The sequence below is a fragment of the Hylobates moloch genome, unplaced genomic scaffold (assembly GCF_009828535.3).
Source record: "Hylobates moloch isolate HMO894 unplaced genomic scaffold, HMol_V3 SCAFFOLD_11, whole genome shotgun sequence".
NCBI classification, from domain to species: Eukaryota; Metazoa; Chordata; class Mammalia; order Primates; family Hylobatidae; genus Hylobates; species Hylobates moloch.
Genome location: NW_026652286.1, coordinates 34,879,037 through 34,904,868, shown reverse-complemented (window position 1 = coordinate 34,904,868; position 25,832 = coordinate 34,879,037). Strand labels below are relative to the sequence as shown.

General features: G+C 44.5%; 1 protein-coding gene and 1 long non-coding RNA gene across 3 annotated transcripts in view; one reads left to right on the top strand and one right to left on the bottom strand.

Moving 5' to 3' along the window:
* Nucleotides 1-25,832, top strand: part of TEAD1 (TEA domain transcription factor 1) — a 269,285-nt gene that overhangs the window by 119,428 nt on the left and 124,025 nt on the right. The gene's annotated exons all lie outside the window — the stretch shown is intronic.
* Nucleotides 4,113-8,154, bottom strand: LOC131384606 (uncharacterized). The gene is made up of 3 exons (XR_009215619.1): nt 8,019-8,154; nt 5,691-5,801; nt 4,113-4,328 (listed from the first exon to the last, which is right to left on the bottom strand). It is a non-coding gene; the product is annotated as an uncharacterized LOC131384606 (long non-coding RNA).

Here is a 25,832-nt window from a genome sequence, read left to right as displayed (position 1 = left end):
AGCTTTGACACCGTCTCCTAACGCAGTGCTGCTGGAGGCCTTCCTGTCAGAGCCTCCTGGACCAGAATGGGCCTCTGTGGCCAGCCGGGCCTATAACTGTTCCCACTCATAATGAGCAGAGCTGCTCCTGCAACCCAGCAGGAGCACCCGAGTGGGTGTGCATGCACATAATGGGCCCAGCTGCTGTGGCTGCAGCCTGTGAATGCCCTCCAGGAGGCCAGATGCCTGGACACATCACTCAGCAGCTACTTTTCCTTTAAGGCGGATGCTCACTCCCTGGTGCTTATCCCTAGTACCTCTGACAAGGAAAGGAAATCCATCCTGCCCTGATCAGCAGGGTGAGCACCTTCACCGGATTCAGTCTCATGCAGCTCAGCAAGGGAGATGCTAGTGTCTAATGGTCTTAGTTTCCTAGGGCTGCCATAACACAATAGTGTAAACTAGGTGACCTAAAACAACAGGTATTTAATTTCTCACAGTTCTGGAGGTGAGAAGCTGGAGGTTGAGGTGTTGGCAGGGCCATGTTTTCTCAAATCTTTAGGGGAGGATTTGTTATGTGCCTTTCTCTTAAAGGCTACTGTGTCGCCATCAGTGCTTGTCTTTCCTTATCTCACAGCTGTGAACTTCAGTCTCTAACTTTGTTGTCTCATGGTATTCTCTCCTAGGGTTGTCGTTGCATTATCTTCTTGTAAGGACAATTGTCATATTGAACTAAGGGATCACCCTACTCCAGTATGACCTTGACTGATCATATCTTCAATGACACCATCTCTGAATAAGGTCAAAGTTGAGGTGTACTGAGGGTTAACACTTCAACAAATCTTTCTGGGGCATGCAATTCAACCCATAACCCTCATGTTGCGTACAAGGGTGCAGGTTTAAAGAGGATCAGTAATTTGGGTATGGTCACAATTAGGCAGTGTTGGGACCAGGATTGGAACTCAGGCCAGCCTGTCCAAAGCTGGTTCTCTTTCTACTAAACTTTGGTGTGTCAGAATCACCTGGAGGGCTGATAAGAAAGACTGGGGCCCAGGCTTTATACCCTTGCTCCTCCACCTGTGGTCCATGGACCAACTGGCAGCATGAGCATCACCTGAGAGCTTTTTTTGGAAATGCAGAGTCTCAGTCCCCACCACACACCTATTTTTAACAAGATCTCCAGGTGATTTGGGTGTGCAGTCAGTTTGATGAAGCACCTGAATCAGGTATATGCTGCTTCTCAGTCCTGATTGCATATTAGATTGCTTGAGAACAGTAAAAGACAAAACACAAATAACAGTGATGGCAGCCTTACCCCACGCCATTGAATCAGATCTCTGATGAGGCACCGACATTTGTATTTTTTAAAAGCTGCCCAGATTATTCTGATTCACAGTATAAGTTGAGGACCACTGTGGGCTGGAGGTCCTCGTTTCTGGAATATCCAGACTTCAATACTGAGGTTGAGAATTCTTTTTGCACAGGTTCTTCTTTTTATTTCCACAGTAGTGCAGAAACTGGGCCGGGAGGGGGCTAGTGTGCGGAATTTATTTCAGAGAAGGCTGAATATTATATAGCAAAGGAGACCACACTGCATTTTTTTTCTGACTTTACCTCTTACAGATACTAAGTGTTGGGTAGCAACCTATCTGTCCACCCCAGGAGCTTGGGAGAACATGAAAGGTGGTATGGAGATAGCATATAGTGGACAGTCAGTGCTTGTTGAATTAAATTGAATAACAAAAACCGTAGGAAATCAGCATTGTTGGTCTCACTGAAATGTATCATTTATAGAGATGCTATTGTGTTACTTTTGGGGTACAAGGAAGAGTTGCAGAAGACTCCACAGATGCTTACGATGTTTAGCAATTCTTAGGCTATGTGGGATGGCTTATACTTGTAATCCCAGCACTTTGGGAGGCTGAGGCGGGCAGATCACTTGAGTTTAGGAGTTTAAGACCAGCCTGGGCAATGTGGTGAAACCCGTCTCCACAAAAAATACAAAAATCAGCTGGGTGTGATGTCACACACCTGTAGTCTCAGCTACTTGGGAGGCTGAGATGGGAGGATCACCTGAGCCCAAGGGGGTTGAGGCTTCAGTGAGCCATGATCATACCACTGCACTGCAGCCTGGGCAACAGAGCTAGATCCTGACTCAAAAAAAAATATTTAGCAATTCTTGTTATATCAATAAACATGGAAGAGTTATTGGAAGTTTTGAGAATAAAATGGGAACACCCCTTAATATCTACAGATGTGGCTGGGCGCGGTAGCTCACGCTTGTAATCCCAGCACTTTGGGAGGCTGAGGTGGGCGGATCACGAGGTCAGGAGATCGAGAACATCCTGGCTAACATGGTGAAACCCCGTCTCTACTAAAAAATACAAAAAAATTAGCTGGGTGTGGTGGCGGTCACCTGTAATCCCAGCTACTGAGGAGGCTGAGGCAGGAGAATGGCGTGAACCTGGGAGGTGGAGCTTGCAGTGAGCCGAGATTGCACCACTGCTCTCCAGCCTGGGCAACAGAGCAAGACTCCATCTCAAAAAAAAAAAAAAAAAAAAAATACCTACAGATGTATTTTCCTCTGTAGGTTTTGTGGTGAGGGGAAGAGCTAGTATCCCAGATGGTGACCTCTTAATTCTTCAAGATAGACTTGAAGAAGGATGGTGATTGTGTTCAGACCATCTTGCCCTACTGTTCCCTCAAACTCTGTGCCATCAGTCCTTCTCCTCTTAGCTGATCTTTTGGACAATCACAGAATGTGGGGAAGGGGCTCATTTCAATCTGGGGTCTTGATGTAGCATGCATTTGGTCCTCAGACTAGGGCTTTCACAGACGGTTGGCACCCTATCCAATGACAGTTCTAGTGTCCTTTTCTCATTCCTGGACTTCTTGACGTTTGTGCTTTTGTACCCCCTGGTGTGCTACCCACCCCATCCCATCTGAAAATCCATGGTACAGCACTTAAGTCTTCGATGTGCATGCTGTTTTTTTTTTAAGCTAACCTTTCTTCCTCTTCCTGACTCCACTAAGTAGTGGTTATCTTTAAGGTTTTATTTATCCCCTCTTTTTTGTAGGGGTTTCCTCCACTCTGCCAATTTTACTATCCTGTCTGTGCAGAGGATCACCATTTCTCTTCCAAATGGTTGTCCCTTCATCAGCAAAACATCCCATACATTGAAAATGGAATTCTCCAACTTCTCTTATTTGTTTTCTGGCTTGCTTTTTTGTGTCAACGTATCCTATCTACTATTTTTCAAAGCCCCCTTGTCTTTGAAACCTCCTATTTGATTTACCCTGTAGGGACTGATCAGTCCCTTAGTCTTCCATTCTCCTTTGGGACATCTTTCATATGTTCATTTTTCCTTTGGATAATTCTCATTATCCAAACTCTAATTGCCTGATACCTGGATGAGTCTCTAGCTATGCTTTCCATCCCTGCAATGGAAATTAAAGTTTTTATTAAAGCCCTTAGTATAACATATCAATTCTACCTGTATTTCCACTTCTACCTTGCAGTACTGCCCTGGTGGCCTCAGCTCTAGCTACACTATTGTTTTTACCTTTCCCGTAGTTGCCTCCTGCACACATGCTCTGTGTTTGGCCCCCATTGCTGACTGCTGATTGGAGATGATGTGTACCCATCCTCTAGACAGTCTGTGCTTTTCCTGTCTTTGGAGCTTCCAGTTCCACCCCCATCATTTTTTTCTGACCACTCCATCTTGCCTTATTTCTTTCTCTTTTGACTGGAAGTGTACTCATCTTTTCTAACATCTTTTCATGAACTCTGTTTTGATTTCACTTATATTGATTTTTAGCGTATAATTTGCTGGTGTTCTGTTTCCTCAGTTAGATCAGAAGCTCCCTAAAGACAGGGCTCCATTGGTGTTAAACTGCCATCTTCAAGGTCTGGGACTTGATTTATCTTTTTTTACCCCCACAACAAGGCACTCCTCTGCACCCAGTCGGAACTCAGTGCCTGTAGTCAAGTAAATGCATGAAGGAAATTGGAACCCGTGGTGGGTATGTTTATTTAAATATGTAAACCAAGAATGCCTTATGGTGTGTATGCCAGAAGTGAAGTTCTCATCTGTAATTACCAAGGAAAAAAACACCTTGTATTTACGGTTGAGTTTGGCACCAAATCAGCACTGGTCTTTCCTTCCATGGTACAAATGTTGTAAAACTCTGAATGCTGCGTTTCCATAAAAGGAGCATGCATTTCTGTGGAGGCGGTGATTAATGTCGGATGCCTTTAGGCGGTGCCATCCTACTCATGAGGGAAGCAGTGCTGTCCTAGGCTCAGTCCACGAATTGGTTTGCCTTTCCTCCTTTCTCAACTCTGCCACCTGGAAAACAAAACAAAAGCAACAACAACAAACCCTGGCATTCTGCCTGCTGGCACCCTGTAGAATAAAAAGATTAGAACACTTGGTATCTGTTCACTCACTCAGGTGAAGTTTGAGATGTCCTACGGGGCTTTTCTGTCTATAGACCCATGAAAATCTCATTGAAGAGGTGTTGTGGAAACATGAGAAATACATGTTTATCATCATTTGTTTGTTCATTTACCTACTTGTCTGTCAAATTAGAAAAGTTCCAGGCATTTATCTCAGTGTTTTACAAATATTAACTCGTTTAATTTAAATTTCATAACCACCCTGAGAATTGGGTGGTATATTTTCATTATCCCACTTGACAGATAAGGAATCTGGGCACAGAGCACTAAAGGCGCTTGTTTATAGTCACATGCAATCTTTTTCCTGTTTCTTGGCTTCCAGTAATTTTTCAGGTAACTAAATGTCTGTGATTCCCAATTAGGTGTCGAGTTCTATGGCTTTTATTTCTATAAATCATTCTGGTTTCTTTTTATGGTCATGGCTGTACTTGTATTTCCCTCTGAAATTGGCAGAAGATGAGTGTGTGTGTGTCAGCGTTTTTAACACCCACTAAAAAGAAATCTACAGTGCTTTACAGTTTGTAATTGCTTTTTCAGATATTATCTTCCTTAGTCCAGCAATGTTGGTAAGAAGAGTTATTATTTATTTCCATTTAACAAATGAAGTAAGTGGCTTAGAGAGGTTAAGAGACTGAACATATCCTTAATGTGATTAGTACATTGGAATTTGAACCCAAGTCCTCTTAATCCTTTGCTCTTCCAAGCTGTTACACTGCTTGTAAATTGGGAAATCCTATAGTCTGTTTTTCTTGAAGTTCTTTGTTTTTCTAACCTCCGTCAAAATAATGTAGTGTTTTTTTTTTTAACTTATACCCCAAGCCTGTATGGTAGAAGATGTGAAAGTAGGGGGGTTGAGAATGCAGTTTTTTTTTGAAAGAGAGGAGATTATCAGATGCCACAAGAAATATTTTTTTTCTATTTTTCTTTGATAGCAAAAGAGTAAAAATTTTGCAAGGTTTTTCTTGATATTTTTGGAGTCCAGGGGAATAAGTGCATAATGGTAATAAATAAATAACAGTTTCCAGTAAGGGAGTTTTCTCAGGTTTAGCTGCACAGGCTTAGAAAGTTGGGTGAGAGAAGGCTTTGAGGAGAGATTAGAAGTTGGAGAGCCCATCTGTCGTGCCAGCATACAAAAATGTCAGCAGATGATGACCGCTTGCACCTCCAGAGCTAGTCTCCTCTAGGCAAAATCAGCAGTCACTGGTGCAGGAGAATGAATGAGTCAGAGCTCTGGGTCCTGAGCCGGTTTTACCTCTTAGCTTTGTGATCTTGCATAAATTCTCCAAAGGCTCTGGACTGCAGTTTAGTTCAGTGTAGCAAGCTTTTATCAAACAGCTATGTGCCAGGTACTGTGGTAGGTGCTCTGGAGAGAAATACAAATTAGATAAGGCTTCTGCTCTTGGATAGTTCTCATACCAGCTGGGGAGACTGACAGGAAACACAGCGATGGTTCCTGCTGTGTTAGAGATATGGGGAGGCAAAGCACATCAATCAGGGAATTCTACTAAGGTGCTGATTCAAGGTCAGCTTCCCTCCTCCTGACCCCTGTACTTAGCACGTAGAGGGGACTGTAGGGAATGCAGTGAAAGTGAATGGTGACAAAAAAATGAAAAAGAGCCTTGAGGCAGGAGCCATGGTTTTCTCCTCTGGGGTAGGAATTGTCTTCACTCTGGGAATACTGTGGTGGGGCCTCTCATCTTCCTTTGCTCCCATCTCTGCCCCCAAGCACGTGTCTTTTTCCTAGCACAAGAAAAAGATTTCTAAGTGTCCTATGTCTTTATCTTAGGCACTAGCCTAAGTACCCCTTGTGAATGGGGTTGGTTGCATCTTTGTGTTCTTAGTGTCAGCACCATGCCTGGCACAGAATTGGTGGTTTAAAAATTCTGTTGAATGCATGGATGGATGGGGATTGCTGGAAGTACAGCCTGGAAGGAGCAGAGCAAGGAGAGATTGAAGAGAAGTGTGAGATGTCCCTGGGCAATGGCTGATGAAATTTAACCCAGGCAGGGAGGGGTTTGGGCTGAAAGCCTTATTAAAAAGCTGCCATCTGCAAAGCAATAATTTAACTCCTTGGTTTCACAAGAAAAGAGTAAGTGTAGCCAGAAACTGGGGCTGGATTTGAAAATTGGCCCCAATTCTGCAATTTTCACCACAGTAAAAGCTTCTCCAGTTATACATGGTGATTGGTCTTGATGGGCTATTGTGGACAGAGGATGGTGCTAGGTTGGGGTGGACAGGGCCACAGCTCAGAATAAAAATCCCCTTTTCTCTCTTCATGAGCTTGGCTGCAGACGTAGAAACTAGAACTAACAGCAGTTTTACCTCATCTTAAAGAAAAGTAGTAAATTAATGGAGGCTTTAATTAATTGCTGTGATCTCTTGAGTACTTACTATAGGCTAAGGGCTGTAGGGAACACTTTAATTCACTGAATAATGTCAGTAACTCTGTGAAATAGATATTAGTGTGCCTATTTTGCAGATGCACAAACTGAAGCTCAAAGGGGTCAGTATTTCACAGATAGTGCAATACTGAGTTGGAGCCTTGGTTTGAACCTGAGCATGTCTGCTTCCAAAGCCCATGCTCTTAGGTGGATTTTCAGTGATGCCAGAAGATGGTTGGACTTTCCTGAAGATGTTTATGTGCATTGTCGCCACAGAGTCAAACCAAGAATTGTATTCTTGTATTTCATTCAGAATCATAACATGCTTAATCCAGATGATGCCTCAGATAATGAAGGTGGGTTTGCCTACAGGCTGTATTGATTGGTGATTCTTAAGAGTGTAAAAAAAGGAAATCACTTGATTTTGTTCTAGGGAGGCAGAATGTATCACACAATAGCTTGGCTTAATGTAGATATATTTAATGTAGGCTGAGGGCTGAAATGGCCACTTTCAGGTCACTGTGGAGTGAGACAGTTCCCTCACTAGACTTTCGGGTCACTTGAGGTGGTTATGCCAAGCCCTGTTCACATTTCACACTTGAGGTTGAGTATTTGTGAAGGGAATATAGATCTTTGGTTTGAACTAGATATAGCTCAAAGGGTTACTCATTCAGAACAGAGCATTTCAGCCTCAGGGCACTTACTTAGCCTCTAAGATGAGACCACATCTGAACCAGCCAAGTCAGCCTGGGATGAGGTTGGAGGAGAAAAATGCATGTGATAAGTCAGATTACAATTAACTTTTTTGTTATTATTTTTTGAGTGACCACAATGTGTGGGACTTCAAAATATGGAATAATGATGGGTTTTATTATTTCTTTTTGAGAAAAATCCAGTCACTTTTTTTTTTAACCTGAGGAAGATGAATCCTGAAGAAGGGGAGATTTATCTCCGCCCTTTGAACTTAAAGCCCGTAAAGTAAAATATATAGTTTAAAACAATTACATGTTCCCCCCACCTCACTGCCGCCCGACCCTTCACAGATAGTGTTTGACAAAACACTATTTAGGAAAGTGCCTGGCTGGTGGTGGGGGGCCTTGCTTCCTGTGAATCTGCATTCCCTGTGCCACTTGCTTGCTTCCCTGAGAGGTACTGGTGGCCAGGTGTTATGAATCCAGGTCAAGATGAAGAAAACGCACTTTTGTCATTTCTTCAGGCATGTAGCCTACCCGACCGGGTCTCAGGTATTCCAGATATGAACGATGTGCCGATTGCGCCAGGCTGGAAGCATTGCTCACTCGGAGATACCAAGGCCTGCTTGCCCCGAGCCCTTTGTTCTCCTGGTTGAAAGCAGTTAATTAGCAACTGTCTCCATAGCAACACCCTCATAGTCCAAAAACATTGTCTAGTTTTTCAGTTTAGCTTATCACACTGTTTACCTGAAGGGCTTTTCACTGCTCTGAGTCTCATTTGAGTTGGCGGCATGCCTGTTGGGGAAGTGAATTGTCAAGATAGAAAAAAACACCATGGTAGCAAGAAGCCGAGGAGACTTCTCCCTACCCAGCCCAACCCGGGCCCTGGATTCTGGGAAAACGGAAGTTGTGGCTGCCTAACATTTTCACCTGTATTTTTTTTTTTGTTTTGCCGTAAAACTGCTATTCTCTCCACCAAGCCCTGAATTGTGAGGATTTTTCCCCCCTTTCCCCGAGAGGCTTTCTAAGCTCTTTAATAGTCCCTGTTTATAGTACATTTCCATGATTAGTCATGTTGAAACCCCGAGTGTTCTCAGCCCCTGTACATTCGAGGAAATTTTGCTTCCCTGAGGGTCTTGGCATTTCCAAAGGCCCTTGGATGAAGGATTATGAGTCTGAATGTGAATTAGTCAGAGCGGCTTTGTTTTTAGGCATAATGAGGAAGGGCTTCTCTTTCTTGGTTTAAGTTGATTGTTTGTGGGAAAAAGGCAACTTCAGGTGGCTTGTTGGTAAAATAGGAAAGGAAACTGTAGCTTTTTTATAAGCCATGCAATGAAGATAATTTTCATAGCTTTCATTGACTGAGTGCAGGCTGTGTGGCCCTCCGTGCCAGCTGTGTGGCCCTCTGTGCCTGCTGTGTGGCTCATGGTGCCAGCTGTGTGGCTCTCCATGCTGGGACGCTTAGGAGCTTTTATCTCACATCTGCAATGGGAAGACGGGAGGCAGATGGGAAAGAATACTGCATTTCCTGAATGCCTACCACATTTCAGTCGCTGAGCCAGACTTTCACAAAATGAGGTCTCCTGTATCCTTCACAGCAAACCTGCTAACGAGGCACTATTAAGTATTTTAAAGATGGGAAACTGGGGTTCCAAGGAGTCGTTGCCTGTGCAAGGTTGTGGAATTCTAATCTAGACCTGTTGGTTTATAGGACACCAACACTTGTCCTGAAGCAGCGTTGTGGATTTGGTGGTGGAGTTAGGTGGTATGTATCACAGATTGCAGGGCTCTGGGAGACTTTTGCCAAGGACGTTAGTTAGAATTTGGTGGTGTACATGTGTAATTCGATCCCTAAGTATGTCTCAGGAAATCATGAAGCTTAGGTCCAGTGATAAAATAGTAGAATATAGTTTTGAGGCACGTGTGCCAGAGCTTATATACCCAAACAGATGTAATTCTTTTTGAAATATTAACTTGGAAAGACTATGCCTTGTGATGTTTCCATTCTTCAGACCTTTTTAAGGAACCTTTATTGGGGAAAGTGCTTTCCCAGCTTGCAAAATACGGCTTTGAATGCATTCAGCAGACCATTCTTGAGCATTTAACTCCCCTTAATATGGGCCGAGAAGTATGGCTTTTCCCTGGTGGTGATCCCTTGGACCTAGCATGGGTTCACTAAGAACAAGTTACCCCAGGCTAGCTTCTTTTCTTTCTTTGAAAACCTTATTAAGCAGAAAACTATAGTTGATATAATGCATAAATTAGAGCTTTGATCTGCTTTTCAATTTTATCTGCTTTGTTGAAAATAGACATAGTCTGAGCTGAATGCAAGAACTATGGTCTGAACTGCGCCTTAGTTAATACCTAAGAGTGACAAACAGGTGTTGTAATGGGAGATCAGTACTATGTGATTTTTGTTGACTGTGCGATCACAGTCAGTTTGTGACGTGGCTTCTGCAGAAGCGAGTGTTACCTTGGACTGTGCACATAGAGGAGGATGCATACCATGTTAGAACACACTTGGAGCCAGGGGTTCTGTTTTCCTTCTTTCGCTCCCTCCCTCTCTCCACTATACTGTATGCCAGGTACCTTTCTATGTGTTGGGATGCAAAGGTGGACAAAAGAAAGCCCCTTCGATGGAACGTAAAAACTAGGGTTTCTTCAGAGGGCAGCAACCCAGATGATAAAGAGAAGAAACCACATGTCACACAAAATCATTCAAAGGATGGGGTGGATGTGGGAGTGGTAGTATTTGCCCTGACTTAGAAAAGACTCTGCAAAGACATGAGTTGTTTTAAAATATCCAAAAGATGCTCCTGGGTGAAGAAGCAGCACATTTGTCCAGTAGACTCTAGTTATAATCTTAAAAGGCAGTCACATTTTGGCTCAATTATAAAAAAGATATTCTTCACAGTCCTGCAAAGGTGGACTGGGCTTCTGCTTTAGGTTATAGCGAGAAGTATTGAAGCAGGGATCAAGAGACCATTTGGTGGCTTACTGTGAAGGTCAACAATATAATGAATCTCCTTTAAAATTTCCAGTCATAAAAATTGTATAAGTGAGCAGGCGTGTCGTCTGCCTGCAAGACACGTGCTAGTAATGAAGGAAGATGTATATCACAATTAACATGCCTGCTTTATATTATTTATTTCTTTGGGGGCAGCTGGATATGATCAATTTAGAAATGTTAGAACATTTGTAACTATAGTGTGTGAGATGGGCAATTTTAGCCACAGGAAGTCTTCAGAATCACAGCACAGGTTCAATTCACTGTGGTTGTTATGTCATAATTATATATTGTGGATGTCTAATTCCTTTTCAAACCTAGAAGTAAAGATCATGTAGCATATCCTAGCCAATATTAAAGCAATATTATTATAAAAATGATCTGTGATGTAGAACCACTAGAATTAGGGCCTTAGGTCTACCCATATTGAGTTTGCCCTTCTTATTTGCAAAATGCTTGATCCCAGATTGCTGTGAGTGATAGGCATAATAGTGATCTTTTTGCTTTTGATAGTTAGGTATCATAGTTTTAAGACAACCCATAGAGTTTTAGAAATTGTGTCTGTGTCTACAGAATCGTGTGTGATTAGATAAAGATTAGTAGGTACAGAAACTAGTTGAAGCATTGATTGATACACCTTGTACCTTCCAAAGAATTGATCTATTTAAATCAAGTTAGTTTTACAGCTCCGTTTGTTGCTTCTCTAGATTGATTAGGTGGTTTTATGATGTTTCTTTTATTTTTTTCACTAGGAATTTTGCTGACTATTTTTAATGCCTGAATTGACAGACCAGTTTATCAGTATTGGGGGTCTGTGTGAGCTTCTCATTAGTCCATTTACAATGGCATCACTTTCATGTTTGAATGTAGACAAACCTGTCCCTAATATTTATGGAGGCTGAGGCAAAGAGTGTCAGTGGAAGCTCATGTACTCTATGTTGAAATATTTAAAGGAAAATTCGAGTTAATACACTGTTAAATAACATTTTCTCACCTCCTACTTTGACAAATTTACTTTAATAATAACTTGGAACCCAGGTTCAAATTTAGAGGCCTGTCCCCTTCTCTTCCCACTCCAGCTGTATGTTGTAACATGTTCATATGGATGCTGCAGATTGCACAAGCAAACCCTCTTTTCCTTCCTCCTGCTAACAGCTGCTCCTGGGCCACTCCTTGCACTGAAGCATACTCACACCAGTGACACAATCTGCCCTTTTGAGAACAGATTCAGGGAAGTGGCCTACACAGACCTTGGAAGTGGAAAGGGGTTCTTGGCCTGAGAATTCCAGAGTCTCAGGTCCTTGGTCGATGGTCTAAAATGTGAGGGTGTTAGGTGAAGTGTCCTCTTGATTCTCAAAGGCTCCTCACCCTGGGAGGAGGAGGAGGATGGCCAGAAGAAGACCAGAGCAAGACGCTCTAAAGTCTAGGGCTCAAGTTGGGCCCTCTGGCTGAGGTCTAAGGACTGTACAGAATATGGAAAAGCATGACTAACTTCCAACTGCCTTTCATACTTCGGAGCTTCAAACTGAGTAGTTTCAACCAAATAGTTGGGTTGGCCTAAGTAGCTTTTCCATTTAGCCTCGTAAATGATCTAAACATCAACATAGTCTGAGAGTTGAGTAAAAAATAAGTGAAGTAGTTGATCATTGTCAGGTCAGGTTTGAATTCTCTCATATTCAAAATCCCTGCAACTGTGAAATTGCCTGTAGGAATTGCAGGTTGTGCTAAACAATCAAACGAATTGGTAGGTTGGCTCCCATAGGCAAAATCTTGAGGCTGTTTGGGGGGAAAAAATTACAAAATATAACTAGTAATAAGTAGGATGCAATAAGAATCAAATGTAATACAGTTTTCTGGGGAAGCAAATTGCATTGCAGTTTGTTTTATTTTAAAAAATGATGTGAAAATACAGAGCATCACAGCACAGACAAATATCTTACACCAGTTTTCACAATAAAATCCCCAAATGTGAAAGCTCTCCCTTTTTGCAAAGATATTTGGAAGCAATAATGTTTGTGTGCATAGTTGAGTTGATCAGAGTACACTGATTTTTTATCCCATGAGGTTTTCAAGGAAAGTGCAGCTGGTCAACCTTTAGTGTTTTCTTTGCCACAGGGTATAGTTCTGTTTCTGTCAGCTCAAATACAGTCTTTTTGGGAAACGAATTCTCTGTAGGATACCTTAAAATGTCTTTCTGTTGTAACACAGGGTAGGAGGCAGTATGTTTAATAGGTTAGTGTGGATACGTGGGTCCTGAAATCACAGTCCTGCTTTTTGCTTCTGGCTCTGCCACTTCTGGTTACTTGTGTAACCTTGAGCAAGTTACTTAACCTTCTCTAAGTTTCAGTTTTCTCATCAGTAAAGTGGGTTGAATAATAGTGCCTTTGTTAAAAGGTAGTTATGAGGATTGAAAAGTATAGGTGAAGGGCTTAGCACATAGTTAACATTCAATAAATGCAAACTATTAATCACTATTAGCTCACTTGTATAAGGAAGGCCTATGGGTTTATAGAAAGGTAACATTCTGTGGTAAGAGAACCTCTCCAGGAGAACTCTGTAAACTCCGGAGGGCTGCATGGAAAATTCCACTGTGGATGATGGGCCTTCTCCTGGAGTTTACCTATTAAGGTGAAGTAGGTCGTGCTTTGAAGTGCTTGGCAGTGGCCAGACCTGGACAGGTACTGAGAGTTGCACTGGGTCCTGTGGTTGCTGTGTCCCCGCCTTCCGTCCTAGGTAGCAGATGGTAGTCCTTACTCATCCCTGAAGAGTCCTAAGTAGCCTGAGTCCTAGATGTCATTTGTTGCTTATCTGCAAAGTGGTTTTGAAGGATATGGTTTTTCTTCTTTGGGTATGAAACGTAAGAGGATGAAGGAAAAATGAGAAGTTTTGTTTCTAAATGAATATAGTACACAGCCTCAGAAAATATGGGGAAAAGATGAGAAGGAAAATTATTTTTATTTCTAAATGCACTATTCATTTCATTTTCCAAGTAACTTGTGGCTCTCATTATTTTTAGTGATTTATGCTTAAATAGTCTTCCTTGGGAGTAATCAATTACTGGCTTCAAATATAGACAGGGAAATTACAGGTCACAGTAGGCTCATAAAATAACGCTTAGAACGAACTTAGGATGGGACGTGGAACAGGGCAGCAGACTTTCCACCAGGTGCCATTCCTGTGTTCTCAGCTCTACCCTCGAGCCTTCTCCAGTGGGGCCCCAAATGCACCACCATGATGTAAAGGTCTGACCAACTACTTAGTTTCTAGCAGCCTAGAGTGAAGGCACCTCTCTGTGCCTTCCTCTTCCCTAAGCCTCAGTTTTTTTGTTTTTGTTTTTTTCCCTTGCAAAAATTGAGACAATAGTGTCCAATGTGCAGAGGGTCTCTGAGAATGAAATCAGAGGCACCTAGCAACTGCCTGGACAGTGCCAGCACTCCACCTGCCACCCCTCCCCACTGCCCTCTGTTTGTGGAGAGGTGGATGATTTTGCTAGTCACAAAGCCTGTCTTCTTTGAGACAGTAGGGAAAAAGCAACCAGGGTGATTCACAGAATTTCCTGAATAGGTACAGCTGCAATTTCTCTGCCTTTACTCATCACCATAAACATACTTCAAAGTTGTCAGTTATGTTTTCTTTCTCATTTTTGGTGTTGAAAAAAATTAACCTTTGAGTTTCAGTTTTCTTGTCTGTAAAATGGGGGAGAAGAATAGCTCCCATTCCATAAGGTGGCTGTGAGAATGTGAGAATACAGGTGACAGGCTACATAATTCTCACAAATGCAGTTGGAGTCCCTAGAAGGGGAGGAGGGGAGCTGTGAAATCCGGTTTGGAATTGGGAATTTTCATCCTGAGCCTGTGTTAAGGAAAGGAATGAGGCCCATCCCAAAGTAGAAACCAAAAATGTTCTTACTGAATATGGCACAAGCACTGGTTTTCTTTCTTAATGAGTGTGGTCACTATTAGAGTTAAGCCTTTCCCTGCATGGCAAGTGTGAACATATCTGCAGACCCTGAGGACACCAGAGCGGCAGGCTTTGAAGGGAGAGCAGTGGACACTCAGTGATGGGGCCTCTCACAGTCTAGCTCTGACCCCACCAGATCCCGTAGGTTCCTGGTTCTTGTTCCTGTTGAATTCCTGACTATCCCCTTTACACAGTGATAGAGCCTTTATTTCCACTCCTCATGGAGGCATATTGCATTTGAAAGATTGAAACCCATTGCTGTCCCCATTGACAGGGAGCATGTTAAGGGTAAGATGCTGCATTTCATTCATTGCTGGGCCCCCGTTTCTGAATCTGGACGTGTATCTTGTAGGCATTCAAGAAATACCAGTTGGAGGAATGTCACTGATGTAATTGATGTCTCTGTGTGCACACCCCCAGATCAAAGACCATGCTTCTTGGTCTAGCCATAGGAACTCTCCACCCTTGAGACTCAGCCAGGACGTGGGGCCCAGGCTTTCTTCACCTCCCTGGTAGTGCCCTTTTTAGAGCTAGGCATAAAATGACAGTGCTGCCCCTCAAGTCTAAAGGAGGGGGCACAACGTAGCATCCTGTGCTTCACCACTGGGGGCTGGCTGGGCCACTGTTAAGGTCTGTAAAGACTACTGTTTGCAGGAGAGGTTGATGAAAACCCTTGGCTTTAGCTCTGGCCAGAGGATCCAGGCTTTATCTTGTATGCTTCGAGCCCTGGCAAGTCTGCCACATGGTTATGGAAATGTTCCTGAGGCACGAAGGAGGCTTTTCTGGACCAACCGATGGGGAGTGGGTGGGGAGGTGTGGAGGAGGAAAGAAAGAAAACTCTTTCCCCATTCTTTTTTTTTTTTTTTTTTTTGAGATGGAGCCTTGCTCTGTCGTCCAGGCTGGAGTGCAGTTGTGCAGTCGTGGCTCACTGCAAGCTCCGCCTCCTGGGTTCAAGCAGTTCTCCTGACTCAGCCTTCGGAGTAGTTGGGACTACAGGCGCGCACCACCACGCCTAGCTAATTTTTGTATATTTAATAGAGACAGGGTTTCACCATGTTGGTCAGGCTAGTCTCGAACTCTTGACCTCGTGATCCGTCCACCTCGACCTCCCAAAGTGCTGGGATTACAGGCTTGAGCCACTGCGCCCTTCCTCTTTCCCCATTCTTAAGTACCTAGTAACCCGGTCTGAGCTGTTTTAGGTGTAAGGGAGCTTGGGAAGTTGGGAAGTGTCCAGATGTATAGACGCTGGAGCATTTTCTCCATGGGGTTCTAAGCCTGGGAAAATGCCCAGATTCTACTCAGAGACATTCTCCCATTTTCTTAAACTAGGGGTGTGCTGGGAGAACTCCGGGCTCCTTGCCCACAGGACAGCTGAGAAGCTTTTGTCTAAACTCTCTTGCTGAGCCACATCCTCCCTCTGAACTTCCCACCTTAGTCTTCAGAGTGTCGTTTTAGACTTGGGATTTCTAGTGACTTGAAGGTTCTGGTCTTTCTGCTATGATTGAGATCTGTGCTGCACCCCTGGGTCTGGCAGTGTCCCCAGCAGTGGGGTGCTGCCCAGCGCTAGGTCTTTCATGCTGACGAGCACAGTGGCTGATGTCATTGTGGGGGAGTTCCTTCTGTGGCCATAGAGGTCTTGGTCTTTAACACTGTATCTCCTCCTCACTGGCCCTGAGATAAATTCCTTTGGGCTGCTAACTCTCCTTCCCTTAGTGGCTGCTGGCAGTTAATAGTCCATTTCCTAGACTGGTGAGATGGTTGCTTTCATCTCAGCCTGTGAGGCTGGGAGTCATTTGGATGGAGGTGGCCAGAAGCTACTTGAATGCTCCACGGCTATAGAGGACATTCAGCATCCATTCTGGTTTTCTTACCAAATGCATAGAGGCTAGCCCTCTCACTGGCTCATTGTATGATTCAGGTGGGATTGACGTCACTTGCAACTCTGGAAGTAGACCGTGATTGATATAAGCCTAAAACAGCTATGTCCACGGCGATTGATTGAGGGATGGTGCCTGACCAATCACAGCCAGTGAGACAGGGGAGGTATCTTTCTGGGGCTGCTGGGAAAGTAAAGCTTTCTTTCTCTGAAACTTTCAGAAGAGAATCACACATCCTGTGGACAGTGTAGTGCGAGGACATGAGTTCTGTATGGGAGCAGTTTTCTTTCATAAGAATCCCACACATGTGCAGGACTGGTTGCTGGTTGGAGCCACTAAGTAACCTACTGGGAGGCAGATTGGTAATGATGCCATCTGAGCTGTTGGAACGAGACTTCTTAGTTAAATAAGCCACTAAGCCCCCTCCATGGCTTAAAAGCCAGTTTGATCATTGTTTCTCAGAACATAGTGACCTGATATGCAGACCTTCCTCTTGTGAATTTGTTGAGGACTTTTCCTACAAGGTCTTCTCCAAGGTCCGTGTGAGGGTTCGGTGTTAGCATCTGGGGAGCCAGGGATCCTCATGCTAAGGCAGAACAAAAACAGGAGTCAGGGCTGGAGAGGGTCGTCTGTGGTCTCTGGGGCGAGGCAGCTTGAGGTGGGACCCAGCAGTCCAGGGAATCAGAGAGGAACAGTGGGTTGGAGTAGATCTATGGGTTGGAACAGGTCTGTGAGAGGTCTTAGGGGAGTGGTCTTGCCCACAGTGGAGTGGCCCCGAATCCACTGAGGATCCCGGGATGGGGGTGCAGGCCTTCAGTTATCATAGACTTTATATGTGTATCTGGGTGGGGGTGGGGGTAGGGTGGTGTGTCTAAGTTCTGTGATGTCTGGGGTGGTGTTGTAGATCGAACTTCTCCCAAACAGGCTCAGCCACACCAGTAGGACATAGTCTCTTCCTGTTTTGCTTTATGATGTTCCTGTCTCTTATGCTGAAAAGAGCCCCTGAAAGCCACTATTTAGTTGCCTGTACTGACACACACCTGCTATTGGATGGATCGTCTCACACAGAGTGTTATGCACCATCCATAGCTAACCTCAGGGCCGGGGTGGTGCTCAGAAACACTGTCTTTATGATATACATGGGCTTTTGAGCTCATGGCTTGTGGTTGTGGACTGAGAAAATTGCTTCCTGGGTTTACAGAGATGGTAGGGGAAATGACCCTCTTGCCACCACTTATTCAGTGATGGCTTCCTGGGGTGATGCTTGGGGATGGATGTGACTGAAAGGATTTCAGGAGTTAATTGGAAGAGTACATCATAGCATGCATGATTGATCCGTATGTGGTATTATCATTATTAGAATCCCAAAAAGGTGATGGTTAAAAGAGTACTTAACTATTTGCTGGTCACTGGAGAGATAGAAACACTGAACATGTTTGTCCTTAACCTGCAAGAGCTCGGAGCCTAATATGGACAACAGATCTGTAATAAATATCATAGGGGATGGTAGAGGGACAGATTCACATTGACACAAATTTTTAAAAAGTAAATATTTAAAAGTAAACTTTTTTTCCCCAAAATATTACTGGTATTCATCTTCTTCCAAATAGAGTATCTAATATAAAACCTATGAAATTTATCAAGAGAAGGCTTAATACAGGAGATGCTGGAAGCCCATAGATTTTCCTCAAATCCCTCTTGGTACATGTGACTCCACTACAGGCCATGCATCTTCACCAAATCATTCCCTTTGGGGCAGTCGTGGCTCGGTGCTCTTCTGGGTTCAGGAACGCTGAGCCAGAGTAAATCACCCCTAATGGTCCTCTCTGCAGCCAATGAGATTTCTAATACAGCAAGAATTCAATAGAACAATACCTTTCTAAGGTACTAGCTAGACTGTTAAGAGGGGCTAATGTGGTAGCAGCCTCCTGGCACAAAGGCAAGGGTCTGTGGTTAATGACTGTTGTGTCCGTCTGAGCAGGGAGAATGTCTGTGAACAGAATAGCTGGTGTCCAGATGCTCCTAGTGAACTTTTATCAGTGAGTAGACGTGGCCCGGGAGGGCAAGCCAGACAGTCCAGCCGGCTTGGAGCTGGAAGGAAGGAGTTCAGTCTTAGGTCAAGATACTGTGCTGAGGGAGGTGGAGCTGTAGAGGCAGGTGGGCAAACTGGGGACTCCCTGGGAGCCCTGGAAGCAGCTTCCACCACTTTGGATACTTGGGAATTGGAGGTGGAAGGATGCCAGGGAAGGTGTTTGGGTTTCTTTTCTCTGTGAAGTTATGGCAGTGCCATCTTCCAATCAGCCATCTAGAGAGCCACTTTTAAGAGCGCCTCAAGTGAGCCAAATTAGGGGATCGCCAGGACAGAAAAGCTGCTGAGGTGGGATGAGCACCATGGATCATCTTCTGCCCTTCTGGCAGTCTTTGTGGGCTGGACATCCCAAATGTGGGCCTGGGAAAATAACATTTCCCATACTTTGTGCGTGTATGTTTCATATTTTACAGTGGTGCTTTTGATAAGCAGTGTAACATCAAAGCCAAGAACTGTGCTTTCCATTTCTGGAAATATGAGGAGCCCAGAGGCTTCTCTTTGAGATAAGAGCTGTGTGACTTTGTGTGACTAAATTTCTCCGAACCTCAGTGTGCACCTTCTTTGCAGGGCTGTATAAAGATTCATTGAGATGCTAACCATGACACACTTGGCTCATAGTGGGTACTTAGTCCTTGTCAGCTTTCCTGCCCATCTGCAGGGGTGGCAGTGGTGCCAGGGGGTGGCGTGCTGAACTGAAAGTTCGTCTGGGATCTCCTGGTTGTGTTTGGATTTAGCTGGGGTGTGTCCTCTCCTCCTACACCTTGAGTCACCAGCCAAGGTGGAGGAGAGAGGATGGGGTGCAGCCTGGGTCCAGCTTTCTCTTGGACATGGTTGGGAGGTGCTGACCACAAGTCTGAGGCCCTGAAAAGAAGTGCTACAAGGAGGGTGTTTCTTTCCCCATTGGCACAGCATCAAGGTTCTCAACAGCTGGACACAAACAAGCTGTTCTGGGAGCCGTGTCTCTTTCCCCTTCACCTGCTTGCTGCCTGCTACGCTCACTGGTCACCAGGGCTGACGTATGGGGAGGAATGAAGAGTGGTCTCCCTGACAGCGGATGTCATTGTTTGCTCTCTCTGGAGGGAGGATGTCTGACCGAGGCCAGAGACCACGCTCAGGGGGGCTGGGCGCCCGGGGAGTGCACGCGAGCCTCTGTCCTTAGTGATGGAGTCCTGGGCCACTGGGGCTGTGGCTGGGTGCTGCTTCCACTCTGGCTCTTGACAACAGAGTTTGTTCCCTTTGAAACAAGGTTGTAGGAACCAGAGTGTGTGAGGGGCCTTTGGCAGCGCTGAAGGAGGGGCAGCTGGAATCTTTGACCCCCTCAGGCCCCTGCCGGCCTGGCTAGAGAGCTCTGCCTGGAAGGGGACCTCTGTTGCTGGGCAAGGGAAGGCACCTTTGGCTTTAGGAAGCCTGAGGGTCTTGTCCCTGTCCTGGTTGCCAGGGCTCTGCCTAGTGCCATGGAGGGGAGACCAGATTGGAAGTGATTCAGAAGCCAAATAAATGAAGAGCGTGACAGCACTTGAGAGTCTTTGCGCATGTCATTTCATTTAATCCCCTAACAGCAGCAAGGGTGAGAGGCTTAGACATGTTAGGAAGCTTGTCACACCGTAAGCGAGAGAGCCAGGAATTCTGATCTCAAGTCCAGCCACCCCTGACCATCCCAGAGCTCTGTGTGTGTGTGTGTGTGTGTGTGTGTGTGTGTGTGTGTGTGTGTGTGTGTGTGTGTGTGTGTGTGTGTGTGTGTGTGTGTGTGTGTGTGTGTGCGTGTGTGTGCGTATGCATGCATCCCAGAGCGCACGCACCCATCAGTGAATGCTGCCTCCACGTGGGCAAGGCATATGCGTTTTTCTTTCATTATTCTCAGAAACAGGCATCCAGTGCAGAACGGGCCTGTAATGGTTGCTGACTAAGTGCTTAATGGAGATGTTGCTGCTGATAACCCTCAGTTGAAAAGGGAAAGACGCAGGCAAGCTGGCCAACATCAAAGCCGGGTTTTGTTTATAGATAAGGGTAGGTTTCATTCTGTGGGCTCCAGAGCCCCTGTCCCCAAATCCCAGAGGGGGTGAGTTTTAAACAGAAACTGTGTTTATCTCCCCCAGTGGGCTGGAAGACAGGCCTACTGGGACTCAGAAGCTTCCCTCCCTCCCATCCTCCCTTCCTTCCTTTTTCCCTTTCTTCTTCCCTCCCTCCCTTCCCAGATAGCTAGCCACTGCCCTCATTTATAATATAACATAAATAATGCTCTCCCTGCCCTGTTTCCGTTTGGTTTTTGTTCTTCACATATTTTATTTGTACTTGATTGTGGGATATTTAAAGTAATTTGGAAAATATGAATATTAAGTAGAGGAATCTGGAGAAGAGGTCACAGAACTGTAACGGACCCAAGCTGCAAAAATGCAAAACACAGTGTGTAACCATATGTGTGTAGACCTTCCCTCTTAGTTAAAACTGGCCATGACATGATGGCATGCCCCTGGTAACAGGTGTTTCAACTAGATGTAACCAAGTAATAAGTAGCGTCAATGATTGGGTGATGGCGATTTGACTAAATTGTAATCTGGGCAGAAGTATAGAAATTCAACAGTTTTAAGGGCATTTGTGATACATGTGTATGTGTTACTTATATGTTCTTCAGGACGTAGATGGGGCCAAAGGACAAATTTTCTGTTTTCAGCACTGGGGTGCATGAGGGAGCAGGTGTCGGCCACACCAACACGTATAAGTTGTGCCTGTGGTACTGATCAATGAATTCTTTCCTGTTACTTCATGGCTCAGAGGAAAGAAGGAAGAGCCAGCAAGTTAAGATCATGTATATGACACAGACCTAATCCTTTTAAATTACATGTTACAGCACTTCAGGTTTTGATTTGTCCAGGACTGAGGTCCTTTTAGGTTTTCAGAAGACTGAGAATTCTTATGAACCTAGGCAGGGCCAAGGTTGAGCAAGCTGCGGTCTGCCCTCCTCTCTCTTCTGCTGGGCAGTCACGGAGGGGCTGATGCCAGGTGGCTTGTGAGCCTTCCCACTTTGCACTGTGCCTGCACTCGGGTGGCTTTTTATCAACCCAATACTGTTGCACCCATGTCCCACTTTGAGGGTGGATGAAGTCAAGCTGCCCGCCTTGCTGCCACCCTCTTTCATTCCAGTGTCTCTGACCACATTCTCACTAGGCCCTCTGGAAATCCCCTGTAGGATTTTGGAAAAGCATTCTAAGAATGGTTCTCTTGTACACGCTCTTGTTGTCAGGACGCTTGAGCCAAAATTTTTGGTCATTTGCCCCAGGAGCCCCTTTTCTTCTGCACACTCTTTTTCCAGGGGATTTCAGGGTAGGTTCAACAGTTTAACTTACCCCGCCCCCTTCTTGGTATTTGTAGTGGCTTACACACCCCAAGTAACTGAAAACATTTGTTGGCATATTAGGGGCATTTCCACATTGGGGCTCTAATCCCTGGAGATCAGGAAGACGTTTTCTTTGGGTGACTTTTTTCTCCTGGTGATGCAGTGGACCAGTGCAAGGAGGAGGGTGAGTTCAGTTGCTACACACAAGCCAGGTACAGGACTTCCAGAGTGAGAGGGATAATTTACACCCCGTGGCTATTTATTTAGCACATCTTTTGTGTGAATCTCCAGTGCTAGGGAAAGGGATCTCAAGATGAGTAAGACCTGGTTCCTGCTCTTAAGATGCTCACGGTTTAGTGGAGGGGACAAAGTGGGACACAGGTCATGATGGCATTACAATGAGAATGTAGAGAACCTACAACTGCTGCACCCTCCCAGTTCTTTAAGATGCCCTCTCTGGCCACCAGGGCAGCATGTCCAGAGGCCCGCGGGTTTGGAATAGTGTTTCTTTCCATGTGTGATGCAGGGTTCCCTCAAAGCCGAGGCGAGGTTTATGCACACTGCCCAATTGAAATGTGTCTCATGTTCACTCGCTGCTGCATCAGCAGAACCTTACGGGGGGCACTCCTTGGGCTCACGCTAGCTAGGAGGCCTTTGTTTCTTCAGGCCTTGCGCTGCTTGGATTGAATTGGATTCTGCCACACTGGTATTATTATCTCACCCCTTTAAAACCAGAATTTATAATAAACTACTAATGTTCTTGGAATAAAGGCACTTCAGAGTGTGCATAGCTTGAAATAATTCTTCTAACACCTAGAAATTCGCCAATTTTACTTTTGAAGGAGATGAGAATAAACATTTAGTGGTCAGCCAGATGGAGAATAAATGGCCAGCATTTGAGATTTTCCTGTTCCTGTTTATGGAGAGAGACTGGCATGGACCTAATTCCCAACTTGTTGATCTGTTGTACCCTATTTTAATTATTTTGCCAGATGTAAACATTTTCCCTTTTTTGTGAACGGAGTGTTTATTATCACATTTAATGTATTCGGTGCCTGTGAGTGCCGACCTCTTCAAAATTGTCGACTTCATCATCCATGTGCTGTCCAGAAATGAGATCTTGATGCCCCCCAAATGAATTATAAAAAGCTTTTCATAGTAATATAATTGATCCACTGTTGGCCACACTTATAAAAAAATCAATGTTAACGTGTTAATATTTCATGAGTGCCCACGTTGCCAGCTCCTTGCAATGGGACCAAACTATAAAGAATGAGAATTGTTTCACAATAGCCCAGCACATGGACAGAGTGCCAGGAAAGGGAGTTTGGGGTTGACTTTAAAGTTTGAAGTGCAACAGGGCCATTGAAAAACAATCCTCTGACTCATGTCAGATTGTTATAATTATTTAATGCCCACAATGCAGCTTTGTCCCCATGGATTTATACTGGAGAGGTTTCTTACCCACACATTGTGGTTATTAGCTGCAAAGAAAGCGGCGTTTGTTTATAATGACATGGAGTATATCTGGATGGCAAAGAAAACACTGCAGATTCTGTCTTCTTAGGAAGGAGGCAGGAATTTGGCAGACAACCTATAGGAAATTGGGAGACATGCTGTCATTACTTTTCATATATGTGGGTGGTTGCAGCCAATAACCATTAGACACCTTTTATTTTTCACCTTTGTCCCAAACTCTTGAGAGAATGAAATTCCATGCTTGCTTTTCATCTATATGACGTTATACAGCTGGTATGCCCAGAGTGTATCTCGACTTAATCTTTTTTAATGTGTCTCCCAAAATCCCTTTCTCAAGGCTCTACATCCTGCCTCCATGAAATTTGGTGTCACCAACATTGTCTTACAGAACCACTGTTACTATTTTTATAAAGAGCTTATAAATATGTTTTGAACAGTTCTCATGTGGCTAGATCTCATCAAGGGATTTTTTTCAGAGTCGAAAAATAAAGTTAAGGAAGTAAGGCTTTGGGGCCTCCCTGGGGACATGTCTGGTTTGGAGATCAGTGGTGGTGCTAATGGCCCAGAGTCCGGCATCCGGCTCCTTGGGAGATGAAAGGTCATTAAGTCAGAGAGGACCAGTCAAGTCCAGCTCCTCCAAACTGCCTTTCTGTCTGTGTCTTCCTTGGACGTCCTCCCCTCTTCCCCTACATGGAACTCTTAATTGCCTTTGCTGTCAGAGGAGGTTCAATATCAATGGGTTTCTCAAGCTTAGAGGGCAACAGGGAGACATTGAACCACAGTACTGTGAAATAGTCTGCAGGTACTTACAAGCTGGGGTGTGCAGATGCAATTTATAATTGCACCGGAAATACTTGTAACCTTTATCATGCTTAGTGGTGGAAATAAGAAAATCTGTGAGTCAGCTTAGTACTGACTTGGGACCAATATGAAGCAACTGAATCCTCTTAGGTTTTGCGAGAGAGCTACAAATAGAAAGCAGACACAAAACATAGACTAGAGTAACAGTAAGTGTATCTGGAGCCTCAAATTAGGACTCATATATTCAGTTTCTTATTTTTTGTTTTCTGGTTCAACAGGAAGTCTGGGAGATCTATAGGAATTTGAATTACCTTTAATGGTTTATGGGGACCAGAGAACCTAAACTTTAGAATTGGGATTGTCCTGGAAAATCTGGAACACATATTGACTCAGATCCAGACAGTGGGATATTGAGTATGATGCAGATGATGAGCCAATTAAGAGAAAGGTTTGCATTTAAGCATCTTCCTCTTGTACTGGTGACTGAGTGACTCCAAGGTGGCACCATTATCACTGGTGCTTGTGCAGAGGTGATTTTTTTTTTTTTACACTTTGCTGTCTGAAATGCTTTAAATGATTCTTTTAATTAAAAAAATTAGTTAACCTATATAAATATTCACTTGGTAACCCCTTCATTTAAACAGTCTATTTATGCCTTATGCACTTGTATGTGTGTGTGTTGTGTTTCACGGTAACAAAGTTTTTTGTTTTTTGTTTTGAGACGGAGCCTCGCTCTGTCACCCAGGCTGGAGTGTAGTGGTGCGATCTCGGCTCACTGCAAGCTCTGTCTCCAGGTTCATGCCATTCTCCTGCCTCAGCCTCCCAGGTAGCTAGGACTACAGGCGCCCGCCACCAAGCCCGGCTAATTTTTTTTTTTTGTATTTTTAGTAGAGACGGGGTTTCACCGTGTTAGCCAGGATGGTCTTGATTTCCTGACCTCGTGATCCGCCCGCCTCGGCCTCCCAAAGTGCTGGGATTACAGGTGTGAGCCACCGTGCCTGGCCGGTAACAAAGTTTTAGAAACGGTCTTATTCTGTAATATGTTGGCCAGTTATAATGCATTTAAAAGATGTTATTTCATAGATAACAAAATAGCTTCTTGATTTTCATGATAAACGTAGACTCGGAGCCTTTTTCTTTTTCCCCGATTGTGAGTGAGCTCCTGGAGGGCAGGGACAGTTTCTCACACCTCCTGGGATTAGAGGTGGAGGAACAGAATGGACTGGGTGGGCAAGGACTGGGTGGTTGGAGCTCAGGGCCTGGGGCAGGAAGTTGTGGGGAGGGAGGGTGGTGGGAAGGTGAAGGGGAGATGGTGGCAGGTCATGGGGGACACTGTGTGCCATACTATGGAATATAAACCTCTCCATTAGTGCGGAGCCACACAGCAAAGTTTTTAAGTGGATAAGTATGTATGGGGAGTGGGACATGATCTGGTTTGAATAAAGTATACTCAGGACTCTTGCCATACAGTAATTTTTTTCAACCCGCTAGACACTGTTGCTGGGGGGAAGTGGAGAGTGGTTTTATCCATATGGCAGGATCATGGCTGTGTAGCCCCGAAGCCATAGGCAGCTCCCACCCCACCCACCCACAGTGGCATCCACAGTTTTAGTCTCTAATAGCACTTTGTCTCCTGAGAAGAAAAGCAAAGTTGTTTTTCCGTTCTTCTTCTCTCATCCCCAAAGTGTTCTTCTCACCCAAACCATGATCTCAGACCTTAGGAGTTACAGGTCAGACATGTCACGGAGCCTGTTTGAGATCAGTCGTCTACGTT